The sequence below is a fragment of the Pleurodeles waltl genome, chromosome 6, assembly GCF_031143425.1.
Source record: "Pleurodeles waltl isolate 20211129_DDA chromosome 6, aPleWal1.hap1.20221129, whole genome shotgun sequence".
NCBI lineage: Eukaryota > Metazoa > Chordata > Amphibia > Caudata > Salamandridae > Pleurodeles > Pleurodeles waltl.
In genome coordinates this window covers 268,296,941-268,311,127 of record NC_090445.1, presented here as the reverse complement: position 1 = coordinate 268,311,127, position 14,187 = coordinate 268,296,941, and positions in this window count along the sequence as shown.

Genomic DNA, 14,187 nt, shown 5'->3' with positions numbered 1-14,187 from the left:
TTCCTCAATGGTCAAGTTTGACTCACCATTATCTCCGTCTGGTAATTTCTCAGTTGTACTATCAAAATTTGTCACCTCATAACAGTTCTCACGTAGTTTATTGGTTCTTGTGATTGACGTCTTCAAGGGGTAGAATGTCCGGTATGATTTCATGTTCTTGTGGTCCTCTCGCATACCCAGTCAGTAGTTCCATTGTCTATACCGGTTTAGGCGACCTTGTACCTGTTGCAAGTCTACACTGTTGCGTTCAGTAAGAATGTTTCTTTGAGCAAGTCGAATTTCATGAGAACGGATCTGCTACGGTTACATACATCCTCTAGCTTTTGGAAAAGTACGAGTAAATGTCCTTCAGCAAGTCAGCACACTGCACGTTAGAAAAACACATTTCATATGAAACCGGGCCGCTAGGCCTCAACTCAGGCTAACTAAATCCTAGTGATTTATTAGCAAAACCTTAACATATAATCCTAATTCTAGTTCAAAATCATAAATTAATACATTAAGGTGGTCATTACAACCCTGGCGGATGGTGTTAAAGCTGCGGAAATACCGCAAACAGGCCGGCGGACAAAAAAAGGGAATTATGACCCTGGCGGAAACCGCCAACAAAGACAGCCACTTTAACACACCGCCCGCCACGGCGGTACAGACAAGCAGCGCGGCGGTCACCGCCAACAGACAGATGGAAGACAATGTACCGCCCACAGTATTACAACCCGCCAATCCGCCACCTTTTCCGGGGCGGATTCACCGTGGATAAAAACACGGCGGAAACAGCTTTTGCTATGGGAAAACGCTCACCTGAACACATCCCACGAGGAAGGAGGACTCCATGGAGCCGGAACTCCAAATACTCCCTGCCCTTGTGTATCTGCTCCTCTACGACCAAGAGCTACGTAGGCGCCGAAGACAACGGTGAGTACTGCACCTACGACACGGGGGAGGGGGAGGCAAAAGTTAGGGGGACACCCACCAAACACCCCCACCCTCGCATATTACAACATACCCACCAATGCATTCACAAAAAATCACAGTAACAACCCACAATCCCCCCGGAAGAATGAAAACACAAAGCGAAAATCGGTCAAACATTGTAATGTGCCAATATACATATCATACAAAAATATACAGATATATATTTGAAAATCAGTCATAATTATATACAATATGAGAAGTAGTGCAGATATGTACATAACAATGTCCGTGCACCATCAGTCCAAAAATGCATGGGTGAGGCCCACAAACGATACCTGACCACAATCGGAGAGAACACTGCCGGGGCATCAGATAGAAATACTACAGGCACCTCAGGGGGAAGGGAAGGGAGGGCACCTCAGCCGGATGACTGCAACGCCAGATCCACGACGGGGCTCCATGCCCATTGATGTATCCTGGGGAGTGCAAAGCCACAGTCTCTCAAGTCTCTACAGTGGGTGGGTTGCCCACTGTGCCATCCTGGGGAGTGCAAAGCCACAGTCTCTCAAGTCTCTACAGTGGGTGGGGTGCCCACTGTGCCATCCTGGGGAGTGCAAAGCCACAGTCTCTAAAGTCTCTACAGTGGGTGGGTTGCCCACTGTACCATCCTGGGGAGTGCAAAGCCACAGTCTCAAGTCTCACAAGTGGGTGGCTTGCCCACTGTGCCATCCTGGGGAGTGCAAAGCCACAGTCTCTCAAGTCTCTACAGTGGGTGGGTTGCCCATTGTGCCATCCTGGGGAGTGCAAAGCCAGTCTCTCAAGTCTCTACAGTGGGTGGGTTGCCCACTGTGCCATCCTGGGGAGTGCAAAGCCACAGTCTCTCAAGTCTCTACAGTGGGTGGGTTTGCCCACTGTGCCATCCTGGGGAGTGCAAAGCCACAGTCTCTCAAGTCTCTACAGTGGGTGGGTTTGCCCACTGTGCCATCCTGGGGAGTGCAAAGCCACAGTCTCTCAAGACGGGATGAGGCTCACCGTGAAAGGTCGTGTCCTGTCACTGTCCCAGCTGCACATGGGATAAGGATGCCTGATGTGGCAGTCCATTCATTCCTACCCGGTGCTTGCCCTGTTCAGCGGTGCTTTGCCATGGCGGTTCAGGACTGTTCAGCGGTCTTCACCATGGCGGTCTTTGCCCTGTTCAGCGGTGCTTTGCCATGGCGGTTCAGGGCTATTCAGCGGTGCTTTGACATGGCGGTCTTTGCCCTGTTCAGCGGTGCTTTGCCATGGCGGTTCAGGAATGTTCAGCGGTGTTTTGACATGGCGGTCTTTGCCATGTTCAGCGGTGCTTTGCTATGGCGGTTCAGGACTGTTCAGCGGTCTTCACCATGGCGGTCTTTGCCCTGTTCAGCGGTGCTTTTACATGGCAGTCTTTGCCCTGTTCAGCGGTGCTTTGCCATGGCGGTTCAGGACTGTTCAGCGGTGCTTTGACATGGCGGTCTTTGCCCTGCTCAGCTGTGCTTCGCCATGGCGGTCTTTGCCCTGTTCAGCGGTGCTTTACCATGGCGGTTCTGATACGGACATTGGTGTGTGGCATGACGTTCCCTACACTGGACATTGGTGTGTGGCATGACGTTCCATCATTGCCCAGCGGGGCTGTGGCAGCCGGGGCCCTCCTGGGCACTGACTCCGGCGGGGACGGGGGTCTCCTGACCAGTGACAATATTTGGGCCCTCCTGTGCTGTGACCCTGGCGGTGGTCTCTGGACCAGTGACAATACTTGGGCCCTCCTGGGCTATGACTCTGGCGATGGCGGTGGTCTCTGGACCAGTGATGATACTTGTGCCCTCCTGGGCAATGACTCCGGTGGTGGTGGTGGTCTCTGGACCAGTGACGATACTTGGGCCCTCCTGGGCTGTGACTCTGGCGGTGGTCTCCTGACCAGTGACGATACTTGGGCCCTCCTGGGCTGTGACTCTGGCGGTGGTCTCTGGACCAGTGACGATACTTGTGCCCTCCTGGGCTGTGACTCTGGCGGTGGTCTCTGGACCAGTGACGACGGTGCTGGCGGTTGTGTCAAAAGGTCAACTTTACAGAGGGACAGTTTCTGACGTACACTGGGATGGGTAGCTGGAGGGGGTCTGGGAGTGGAGGAAGAGGAGGTGGTTGTAGGAGGTGTCACTTTAGGTGTTTTGGGTGCAGGTGCAGGTACTGGAGGCTGTCGTGAGGTGGATGGATGTTTGGTGAGTGATTGCCGGCGTTTGTGTACTTTGGGAGGGGGCGTCACAGACACACTGGGAGAGGACACAGGGGACGTGTAAATGGCAGTGGAGGTGGTGAGTGGCTTGTGGTGCTGGGTGTCCTGGTGCGATTCATGGTGCCTGTAGATGTGGTGCATGCAGGTGTGTGTGTAGACGAGACTGGGAGGGAGGAGGGAGAAGAGGAGGAGGGGGACACAGTGGAGGCAGTGGATGTTGCTGTGTCTGTATGTGGGTGAGGCTTGCGTGAGTGCCTGTGGTGTGTGTGGTGCCTATGTTTGCTTGAGCTACGTGTGTGTGTTGACTTGTGTGCATGCTGGTCTGTAGCTGTGCTTGGGATGGGCTGGGGTACAGGGGATTGGGTCTGGGTGGAGGAAGTTGGAGGGGGGAGGCTAGACACAGGGACAATGGCTGCCATCAGTGCTGAGGCCGGAGATTGCAGGGTTCGCTGAAGGGCAGCCTGACCAGAATGAATGCCCTCCAGGAATGCATTACCGTGTTGCAACTCTCGTTCTACACCCTGGATGGCATTCACAATGGTAGACTGCCCAACAGTGAGTGACCTGAGGAGGTCAATGGCCTCCTCACTGAGGGCAGCAGAGGTGACTGGGGCAGGGCCTGAGGTGCCTGGGGCGAAGGTGATGCCCACCCTCCTGGGTGAGCGGCACGGGGCAAACGCTGAGGGGCTGCTGGGAGGGCGGGGCTGGTAGGGGAGGTGGCGGCTGTACCTCTAGAGGTGGGGGGCACAGATGGTGCCGCCACCACAAGGGAGCCCCCATCGGCGAACGAGTCCGTGTCGCTGCTTGGTGATCCGGTGGCCGACGTGAAGCTCCCATCGCCCTCCGTCCCACTGGTGCATTCAGAGTCTGTGGTGTGGCCCTCCATGGCCATGTGGGATGCAGCTCCCTCGTGCTCCGATGCCACTGTACCTCCGCCTGTTGATGCTAATGTACAAAAGGACAGGGAGAGCAGAAAAAGGGGGGGAGACAGAAGAAAGAGAGTGGCATACCGCTACAGTTGGCGGACAAGACAAACGCAGCAGCCCCCTGCATTACGCCGTGCTCCTGCCCTCTGCGCATGCAATTTCTGGGATATGGCTTATATGGCATTGGTGGACATCTGCGCACATGGATGCCACAGGGGCAACTATACCTGTACTTGGCACTCTGCTGAGGTGGGGTAGAGTGCCACATGGCCTACATTACGGAGGGGCCTTGCCTACCTAACTCGCCATGGCCTACGGACACTCACAGACCACCTCCCCCACCCAGACACCTCCACTGCACGCAAAGTCCGCAGAATGAGGTTGTACTCACCCCTTTGTGTCTGCTGTGATGCCCTCAAGCGCCCATCCAACTCCGGGTAGGCCACCACCAGGATCCGGAACATCAGGGGGGTCATGGTGCGACGGGCACCCCTCCCACGTTGGGAGGCCATCCCCAGCTGAGCCTCTGCCGTCTTCTTGCTGCAGCGCGAATGTCCTCCCATCTCTTACGGCAGTGGGTGCCCCGTCTCTGGTTGGCCCCCAGGGTCCGGACCTCCTTGGCGATGGCACGCCAAATGTCCCTCTTCTGGTGGGCGCTGACCTACATGACATGCACAAGGGAAGAGGAACAGTCATTACCAACTGCGCCTTGGTTGTGAGTGCCCCCCTCCCTACTCATGGCCATTTGGCCCATTCATTCACATGCATTAATGTTCTATGAACTCTGCACCCTTCCCTCTTACATCCAGCCCTCTCCACCCAGGCCTAGCCCATACAACGTGCTTCTCTGTGTACTAACCTGTTGGTCTGCAGGACCGTAGAGTAGCGTGTAATGGGGGAGGACCCCGTCTACCAGTTTCTCCAACTCCTGTGCAGTGAAGGCAGGGGCCCTTTCCCCAGACGCAGCAGCCATCGTCGCTTCCAGACCGAGGTCACAGCAGCACTTGCAGTGTAGGTCCTCTCCTGTCGAAGGTCAGGTATCTAGTGATTGAACAGATAGAAAATGGCGGTGACGTCCACGGTGGTGCGCATCATCACCGCCGGCGCACCTGTTCATTGGCTCCTGGGACCCATGCCAATGCAGCATTGCGCCGCGGTCTACGACCGCCTACCGCGAAGGTGTGCAACGCCAGCGCAGTTACCCCACAAGCCCATTGTCCCAGTTTAGAGGTCAGGCAGCCGCCATTTCAGGGGCCTACATGGCTTCATTTACTACTGCGTCACACATAGCTGGGCCTACACTCAACACACATTCAGGAAGGGTTTTGTGAGTGGTGTAGTCTTGTGTGTAACTGTGGGTACATACCTGGAGGAATAATGACTGGTTCTTCGCTGTTGTCCTTCCTAGGCACCGTCAGCTGGGACATATGAGAAGATGGCGGAATCCTCCGGTGTACCGACCGCTGGTGGACCTGTTGACAATGGAAGAAAGACATGTCATTGTAACCTACTGGTTTGACCGTGCCACAATCCAAGACCTATGTAGCCAGTTGGAGCCAGACCTGATGTCACCAATCCGCCATCCGACTGGAATCCCCCCTGACGTGCAGGTGCTGTCAGTGATCCATTTCCTTGCAAGTGGGTCTTTTCAGACAACAGTGGCCATGGCATCAGGGATGTCCCAGCCAATGTTTTCCAACGTGTTGTCCAGAGTGTTGTCTGCCTTGCTGAAACACGTAAGGAGATACATCATTTTCCCTCAGGTGGAGGATTTGCCTACAGTGAAAGGTGACTTCTATGCCCTTGGACATATCCCCAACGTCATAGGTGCCATTGGTGCCATTGATGGGACCCATGTAGCTCTGGTCCCCCCCCACAGGAGTGAACAGGTGTACAGGAAACGGAAGAGTTATCATTCCATGAATGTCCAGATGGTCTGTTTGGCAGACCAGTACATCTTGCAGGTAAATGCTATGTTCCCTGGCTCAGTGCATGACGCCTACATCCTGCGGAATAGCAGCATCCCTGATATGATGGGTCAACTCCAGAGGCACCGTGTATGGCTATTGGGGGACTCTGGTTACCCCAACCTTTCCTGGCTATTGACCCCAGTGAGGAATCCCAGGGCAGGTGAACGGTACAATGAGGCCCATGGGTGGACTAGGAGGGTGATCGAACGCACCTTCGGCCTCCTGAAGGCCAGGTTCAGGTGCCTCCATATGACAGGTGGATCTCAGGGACCGCTTGCGTGGTGGTTGTCCATCTGCAGGGGGTGGGGTGCTGGTGTGTTGGTCCTGTGGCGGGGCATCCTGTCCACTAGCGCCGGCGGAGGTGGTGGGCAGTTCATCGTCCTGGCTAGTGTCAGGGGCCCCTTGGAGTGCCACGGTGTCCCTCAAGGTCTGCTGTATGTCCTTCAGCACCCCTACAATGGTGCCTAGGGCGGAGCTGATGGCCCTGAGTTCCTCCCTGAATCCCACATACAGTTCGTCCTGCAGGCGCAGTGTCTCCTGCAACTTGTCCAGGACTGTGGCCATCGTCTCCTGGGAGTGGTGGTATGCTCCCATGATGGAGGAGAGGGCCTTGTGGAGAGTGGGTTCCCTTGGCCTGTCCGCCCCTTGTCGCACAGCAGCCCTCCCAGTTCCCCTGTGTTCCTGTGCCTCCATCCCCTGGACCGTGTGCCCACTACCACTGCCCCCAGGTCCCCGTTGTTGTTGGGGTGGTGGGTTACCCTGGGTGCCCTGTAGTGGTGGACACACAGCTGATTGACCTGTCCTGGGTAGGGAGGTTTGGGCCCGCTGGGTGGGTGCTGTGCTGGTGTTACCAGAGGGTGGAAGGTCGGTGTTGGGCTGTGCCTGTGCAAGGGGAACTGACTGTCCTGAGGCCCACGATGGTCCGGGCTGGTCATCAGGATCCAGTAGGGCAGAGCTGCTCTCGTCACTGTGGGCCTCTTCTGGGGGTGGAGTGGTGTTGTCTGGACCCTCTGGTGTGGTGACGGTCCTTCGGGTTCCTGCAGGGGCATAAGAGCTAGATTATTGCATGTGTGTGTGTAATGGTGTGCAATGGGTGGGTGTTTGTGTACCCCAGTGCAAGCATTCCTGTGTGTGGGTTTGTGTGGTGATGGTTGGGGGGTTGTTCTGGGTATGTGCAGTGGGCATGCTTTAGTGAGGGGTGACCATGCTTAGTTGTGTCATGCAGGGCTTGGTGTTGGGATGGGTGGTTTGTGTCATGGGTACATTAGTGAGGAGTTGTAGTGATAGGGGAGGGGGTGAGGGTGGGGGGGTGTGATAGCATGCAGGTAGGGTGGGGGATATGATAGTTAAGATTTGACTTACCAGTGTCCCATCCTCCACCGACTCCTGCGAGGCCCTCAGGATGCAAGATGGTCAAGACTTGCTCCTCCCATGTTGTTAGTTGTGGGGGAGGAGGTGTGGGTCCGCCGCCAGTCCGCTGTACTGCGATGTTGTGCCTTGAGACCGTTGAATGCACCTTCCCCCGTAGGTCCTTCCACCTCTTCCTGATGTCCTCCCTATTTCTTGGATGCTGTCCCACGGCGTTGACCCTGTCCACTATTCTGCGCCATAACTGCATCTTCCTGGCTATTGATGTGTGCTGTACCTGTGAGCCAAATAGCTGTGGCTCTACCCGTACGATTTCCTCCACCATGACCCTGAGCTCCTCCTCTGAGAAGCAGGGGTGTCTTTGGCGTGACATGGGGTGGTGTGGGTGATGTGTGGGGTGGTGTATGTGGTGATGGTTGTGGTGAGTGTAGTGGTGTGTGGTGTTTTGTGCGTGGATGTTGTGTGGGTGATGGTGTTGTGTGCCTCTGTGTAGTGGGGTTGTCTATTCTGTGCTCTCTCTCTGTCCTTCGTTCGTGTTTTTTTGGTCGTAGGGGTTTGTGGGTGATGTGGGTGTGTGTTTTATATTGTATTGGGTGTGTGGGAGTGGTGTGTGTATGTGTATCAGGTGTGTGTATTTCGAATTGTCCAATGTGGCAGTATTTTGGAGCTGTGTGTGTATTTTGAGCGCGGCTGTGTGTACCGCCAATGGAATACCGCGGTTGAAAGACCGCCACGTGGATTCGGGGGTCGTAATAGCATGGGCATGTTTCTGTTGGTGTGGAGGTAGAGGATTTGTTTCCGCCAGTTTATCACTGACCTTTGGTGTGGCGGTCTTGTGTGGGTGTCTGAAGTTCGGCGGATTCCAAGATGTGTGTCATAATAGCTGTGGCGGTATACCGCCGCCGCGGTGTATTGGCGGTCTTCTGCACGGCGGTAAGCGGCTTTTACCGCCAATGTTGCAATGACCCCCTAATTCTTCATTATTAGTAAATTTCATTAATCATCGTATACATTGGTGGTCACTCCCCGTGGGCACATTTCGAGCACACGTTTATCAAAAGCTCATTAATACATTTTCTATACGACATTATTATGCATTAGTTCATAGACATTTCACATTAATTTCATTATAAGAGCTACGCTCTCACATTTTACACAGAGCTTTTGATTATTTGCATGTTTTATGCACAAAATGTATCCTTGCTTCAATAATTGACACAAAGACACAATTTGCCCTCGCATATAGCGCTAAATATTCATTTTCCATTTTCTTTAATTTCACTTAATTTTGCCGAAATTTTGCATATTTTCGTGAAAGCAAATAACTTGAAAATTGCGCACCTACTTGAGAGTACATCATTTAAATCTCAAAAAAACTTTCAAGCATATAAAATCCTTCACAGTATCTTGCCTTGCAAGCAAAGTCCTCAGAAGTTTGTTTCACATAAAATATTTGAACATTCCAATGGTTGAACAGGAACAACTCCTAGATATAAATAATAGGCCCTACTGTCAAACATAGGGGGTTATTACAACTTTGGAGGAGGTGTTAATCCGTCCCAAAAGTGACGGTAAAGTGACGGAAATACCACCAGCTGTATTACGAGTCCATTATATCCTATGGAACTCGTAATACGGCTGGTGGTATATCCGTCACATTTGGGACGGATTAACACCTCCTCCAAAGTTGTAATAACCCCCATAGGCTTGAGCATAAGTTTAAATATACAACAGTATTTTAGCTCATTTCCTATTTGCCATTATTCCTGGCATGAAACCTGGAAAACTGTGTCAGGTACGGGTGGTTTCCAGATGTTCTACTGGGAATGTCATGAAACTGTTTCCAGGGGATCTACACAGGTGCAATACATCCTTCAGTACAAATGCATTTGGAAAAGGCCCTCCCCTTCATCTCAGTCGAATCTGGAGTGAGCTATTCCCCTTCCCATCCTGGAGGTGGATTTACTCCAGGCCCTGCTTGGAATAAATATCCACCATTTCCAGAAAGGTATCAGATAGGAATTTGAGAATGCTCACAATCGTGTTTCTTGGGATGCCAAAGTTTTCAATGCAAACCACGTCTTGGAAAACACATTTACCAGCCCTTGAGTGAGATTTAGTACTGTAGATTTCTCTTGTGAAATTCAGGCAGGTGGAAATAGATCAAATTACCTGTGTTAAAAAGTGCCAGTTAGATTCCTGGAGGATGTAAATGTTCTTACTACTGAAGACTGGGGAACCAAAAGCACCCCAGGCAAATGTTGTCAGACCAGCACCCTTACTGCATGTGGCACGCAAGCTCAGTGAGCACACCTGATTACTTCATGAACGGTATGGGAAGGTTCTCCCCAACAATTGTTTTTGAAGGATTGCAAGTAAGAAGTGTTTTACAAAATATCTTTCATTAACAAACCTTGTCCAATCTTTGAATGGATGGACGGAAACTGGAGACAGGGCTGCATGGTTCAATGAATGAATATTTTGGGGGTGAATAAAAGGTAGATTAATTAATTCAAGAATGGATGACAGTGGATAAAAACTTTTAGCTATGTGGAGCAAATGTTTTAATGCACTGACTATGGGTGGGTATTCTGGTTTTCATTTTAGCTTCTGCATTCTAACCTTCCCCTCCCCAAACAATACTACCAGTAATTCTTGATCCAGCTGTGTTATTTCTTTCTTTTTCTAGGTCTGATGAATATTTTTAGGAGTCCCAAAGGGCAAGGAGAAACACATTAAATGACAGTGTATCCCATTTGGTAGCACATTAAATCTCAGAGACGTGATTGACGTTTTAGAAGGGGACTTATTCCAGACTCAAAGCAAAACATACATGAATGAGTCTCAAAAACATGCTTTTTATATATAGGATCACCGAAGGAGAATCAAATTGTCACACAATATTAAATTTCACTAACATACAAATGACCAATAATTCAATAGCCACAATGCAGAAAATAAGAAAAAGCATACGATGCTTCAAGTCCAGACTCAGATCTTCCTGCCTAACTATTGAATCTAATTTCATAACTATTCTGATAAACTCAAGTTGATTCAGAGGAAAGCATCAGTATCACAGAAAACATTGGTAGAAGTTCTGTTGAGAGGTGTGATTTGCAGAAAGCACTTATTCTAACAAAGGAAAGGAGATCTATCTCTCCCTTAGGGGTCCGTTCTAGTCAAGGGACAAAGGAAATCTGAATTCTTAAACTAACTAAATAAAACTTTAATCAACCTCAGAACCTTCCAGTAGCTGACATCACTAGAAAGGACATTTCCACTGACAAGATACCATTGTGAATTATATACAATTAACTTTTCTTCTCTTCTGAACAAATCTGCACAACCTTGGATCACATCCATGCTCAAGAATTCTAAAAGGGAGTTGTTCTTACAGCTCCTTGCAACTAATTCTCGTCCTTGGCAACCCAGCTCACGCTTCCTTATTTATCACCTGCAGAGGAAAGAAAAAAATGCACAAAGAAAGCAAGCTTCATGTAGATACTAAACACTGATCCTGTAGGCCTTAACTCCAGCCTGGACAACAGTAAAGAAGTGCACATTTTAGTTATACCTAAGTATGCTTATGTATAAATGCATTTAGTTAAAATTGCATATTGGCAGTTTACATTTAGCATTTATATCTTTATTCATAAAGGCACTGTAATTTCATTGTCTTTTAATGCGCCACAATTACATGGATATAGTTTACTCAATATATATGGAATTACATTCTTCATTACACTACTTCCACCAAGCATAATGGTGCAGCCAAGTTATGCTCCTTCATTCTCATCAAACATGCATAGCCTAGATGTATTTAGCACAGTGCACTGATTTAGCACTTCAAAGGATTAAGCACAAACTATTAAGCTTTGATCCAAAATGAGAGAGAGAACGAGAGAACCACGTAGTGACTGAATTGCCCAAAAAACTTTAAAGCGTCAATCATCGCTTCTACGTGTGTGATCCTAGGAAATCACTTTTTTTTTTTCAGTGCTTCCCTTTTCTTTATCATCACATGAGAGCACGTTCTAATACATCAGGTCAGAATGAGCGCTGCACAAAAAACAAAAGACTATAATATATCTATAGTAACACCTTAAGCCACATGTTATCGGATAAAGACAGACAGTTCATTCGTAGCACTGTTGTCAGGGTGGCGGAGGAGCCATGAATAATTCTGAATTCATGCTTAGAACCTGTCATTTCTAATGCAATGCTATACTTAATATACTAACCTTTGCATTGCAAAGATCACATTAAAAAGAGAAACACAGTTTTACATTTTAAAGAGTACTAAAATTATGTAATTTATGTATTTTATTTATGTATTTTGTCATGTATGTAATTGACTCACTCAGCCAAGCAACAGCAGGCCCCAAACCCCCAGACCGGTACACTCTGCACCAAAGCCCTAAAAGTCAGTGCTGGTGGGGACACTGCAGGAGACAGAAACCACCCTTATGCAAAAACAAATGGCCTTGAAGCACTCTTTGAAAACAATTTGTTTTTGCATTATTTATTTAGAGGTGCTACAGACTGAAATGTGGCTGGTCGAAATTCAGCTACTGTTCTGCTTTCCCTCTTATCTCATAACCGAGCTTACAGAACCTCTCTGGAATGCACTTCTGAGTTTAAAGAAGACATTTATTGTTATTAATTCCCCACCCACAAGTTCCTGAGAGTCGAAATTAGTAGATTGGAAGCACACATTCAAAAGTAGTCGCAGCAATGAAAGCAAAATATATCAAAGTACTTCTCAGTTGCAATGTACACAGCAAATATAGGTGAAGGCATTTGTAGCATAACTTCAAAGCAAAGCATAAAAGTCAAATTCATCACCGTAGGGCCTATAGCTCAGCTTCATCTTTCTGGGGTCTGCAAGTTGATGACTCCGGTCAACTGCGAGAAAGAGATTCTCTACCCAAATGGGAGGCAGGCAACTGACGTTTCGTTCCTGTCTGAAGTCAAGCAGATTTAATCTACCTCACCGTAGCCCAGAGTCATCTTTAAAAGCAAACTCAGTGTGAGAGCCGAAGAACCTTGGAGAGGGGCCAATTCTCCTGAGCTCACTCGCTCTCAGACTGGATTGCGAGGTAAACACAAAGGGGGTTATTCTAACTTTGGAGGAGTGTTAATCCGTCCCAAAAGTGACGGTAAAGTGACGGATATACCACCAGCCGTATTACGAGTTCCATAGGATATAATGGACTCGTAATACGGCTGGTGGTAAATCCGTCACTTTTCCGTCACTTTTGGGACGGATTAACACCTCCTCCAAAGTTAGAATAACCCCCAAAATCTACGTGCTCTTATCAGCTTAGGTCTGGTGTGAAGAAAACAGCTTGGTCCATCTTGTGGAAAAACACAGCTTGGAAAAAACACAGCTCATCTGCAATGTCTTAACTGCAATGTCTAACCCCACATTTAAGCCAATAGGCAGCTAACCTAAATAGCAAATGTAATGTCTAATGTCATGCCAAAGCCAATAGGCAGCTAAACTGAATGCAGAATGTAATGGCAAACTCCATGTTAAAGCCAATAGGCAGCTAAACTGAACAAAACATATAGGGGGTCATTTTGACCTCGGCGATCTTTTTCCAAGACCGCTGAGGGACCGCCATGCGGAAGACCGCCAGTGGTGGCCGTTTGCCGCTCGACCTATTATGACCGTTGGCAGCTCTCCGTCCTTTTACGGATGGAGAGCCACCAACAGCCATACTGGCAGGAGGCAGGGAAGTGGAGGTTGCTCCACCTCCACTGCCACGCCAACAGAAGACCGCCCAGCGAATCACGTCCTGTGATTCGCCGTGGCGGTGTTCTGTTGACGGTGTAGTGTCGGCGAAGCAGCCCCCATGGCTCCTGTCCCCTCCCGGAGGATCGTCGGACCAGGTAAGTCGATCGCCCGTGAGGGGAGAGAGGTTGGGGGTGTTGTGTGCGTGCATGGGGGTGTGCGTATGTGTATGTAGAGGGGGTGTGTGAGTGCGTGTATGCTTGCGGGGTGTTGTGTGTTTGGAAAAGAGTGCATGTATGTCTGTGGGTATGTCTGTATGGATGTGTGTGTGTATGTTTGAATGTGGGTGTGCGTGTCTGACTGTGTGTGTGGATGTTGGCATGTATGTCAGTGTGTGTGCGTGTATGTGTGTTGGTGGTGCCTGCGTGCATGTTGTGTGTGCATGAGTGATGTTATGTTGGGGGTCGGGGTGGGGAGGGGGATCCTGCCACCTTTGGGGGTGGTAGGGGTGGTGGGGGGGCAGGGGAGGGAGTCAGGGTGGGGATGGGGGTTGGGGGAGACCTGCATCAGTGTCAGGGAAGGAATTCCCTGGCACTGATAGTGCTCACCGCCATGGATTTCATGGCGGTTTCAAACCGCATGAAATCCATGGCGGTCAGCCGGGTCCAAATACCTCCGGCGGTATAGTGACGGCCGCCGGGCTGGAGACCCAGGTCTCCAGCCCAGCGGTCATCTCCGCCCTGGCGGGTGGAATGGAGAAGCGGCGGATGACCATGACGGTAACCGCCATGGTCATAATACAAAAAAAAGACTGCCAACCTGTTGGTGGTCTTACCGCCGCTTCTCCGCCTTCCGCCAGGGTCATAATGACCCCCATAATGTGCTACTGGTGAACATTCAGCAACTAATATGCGCAGTGGTGAAACACAAAGTCATTGGTCAAACACAATTAATAGCATCACATCTACAAGAATGACCCTCACCCTGAGTGAAACCGGCCACCGCCCTGCCAGTACTAAG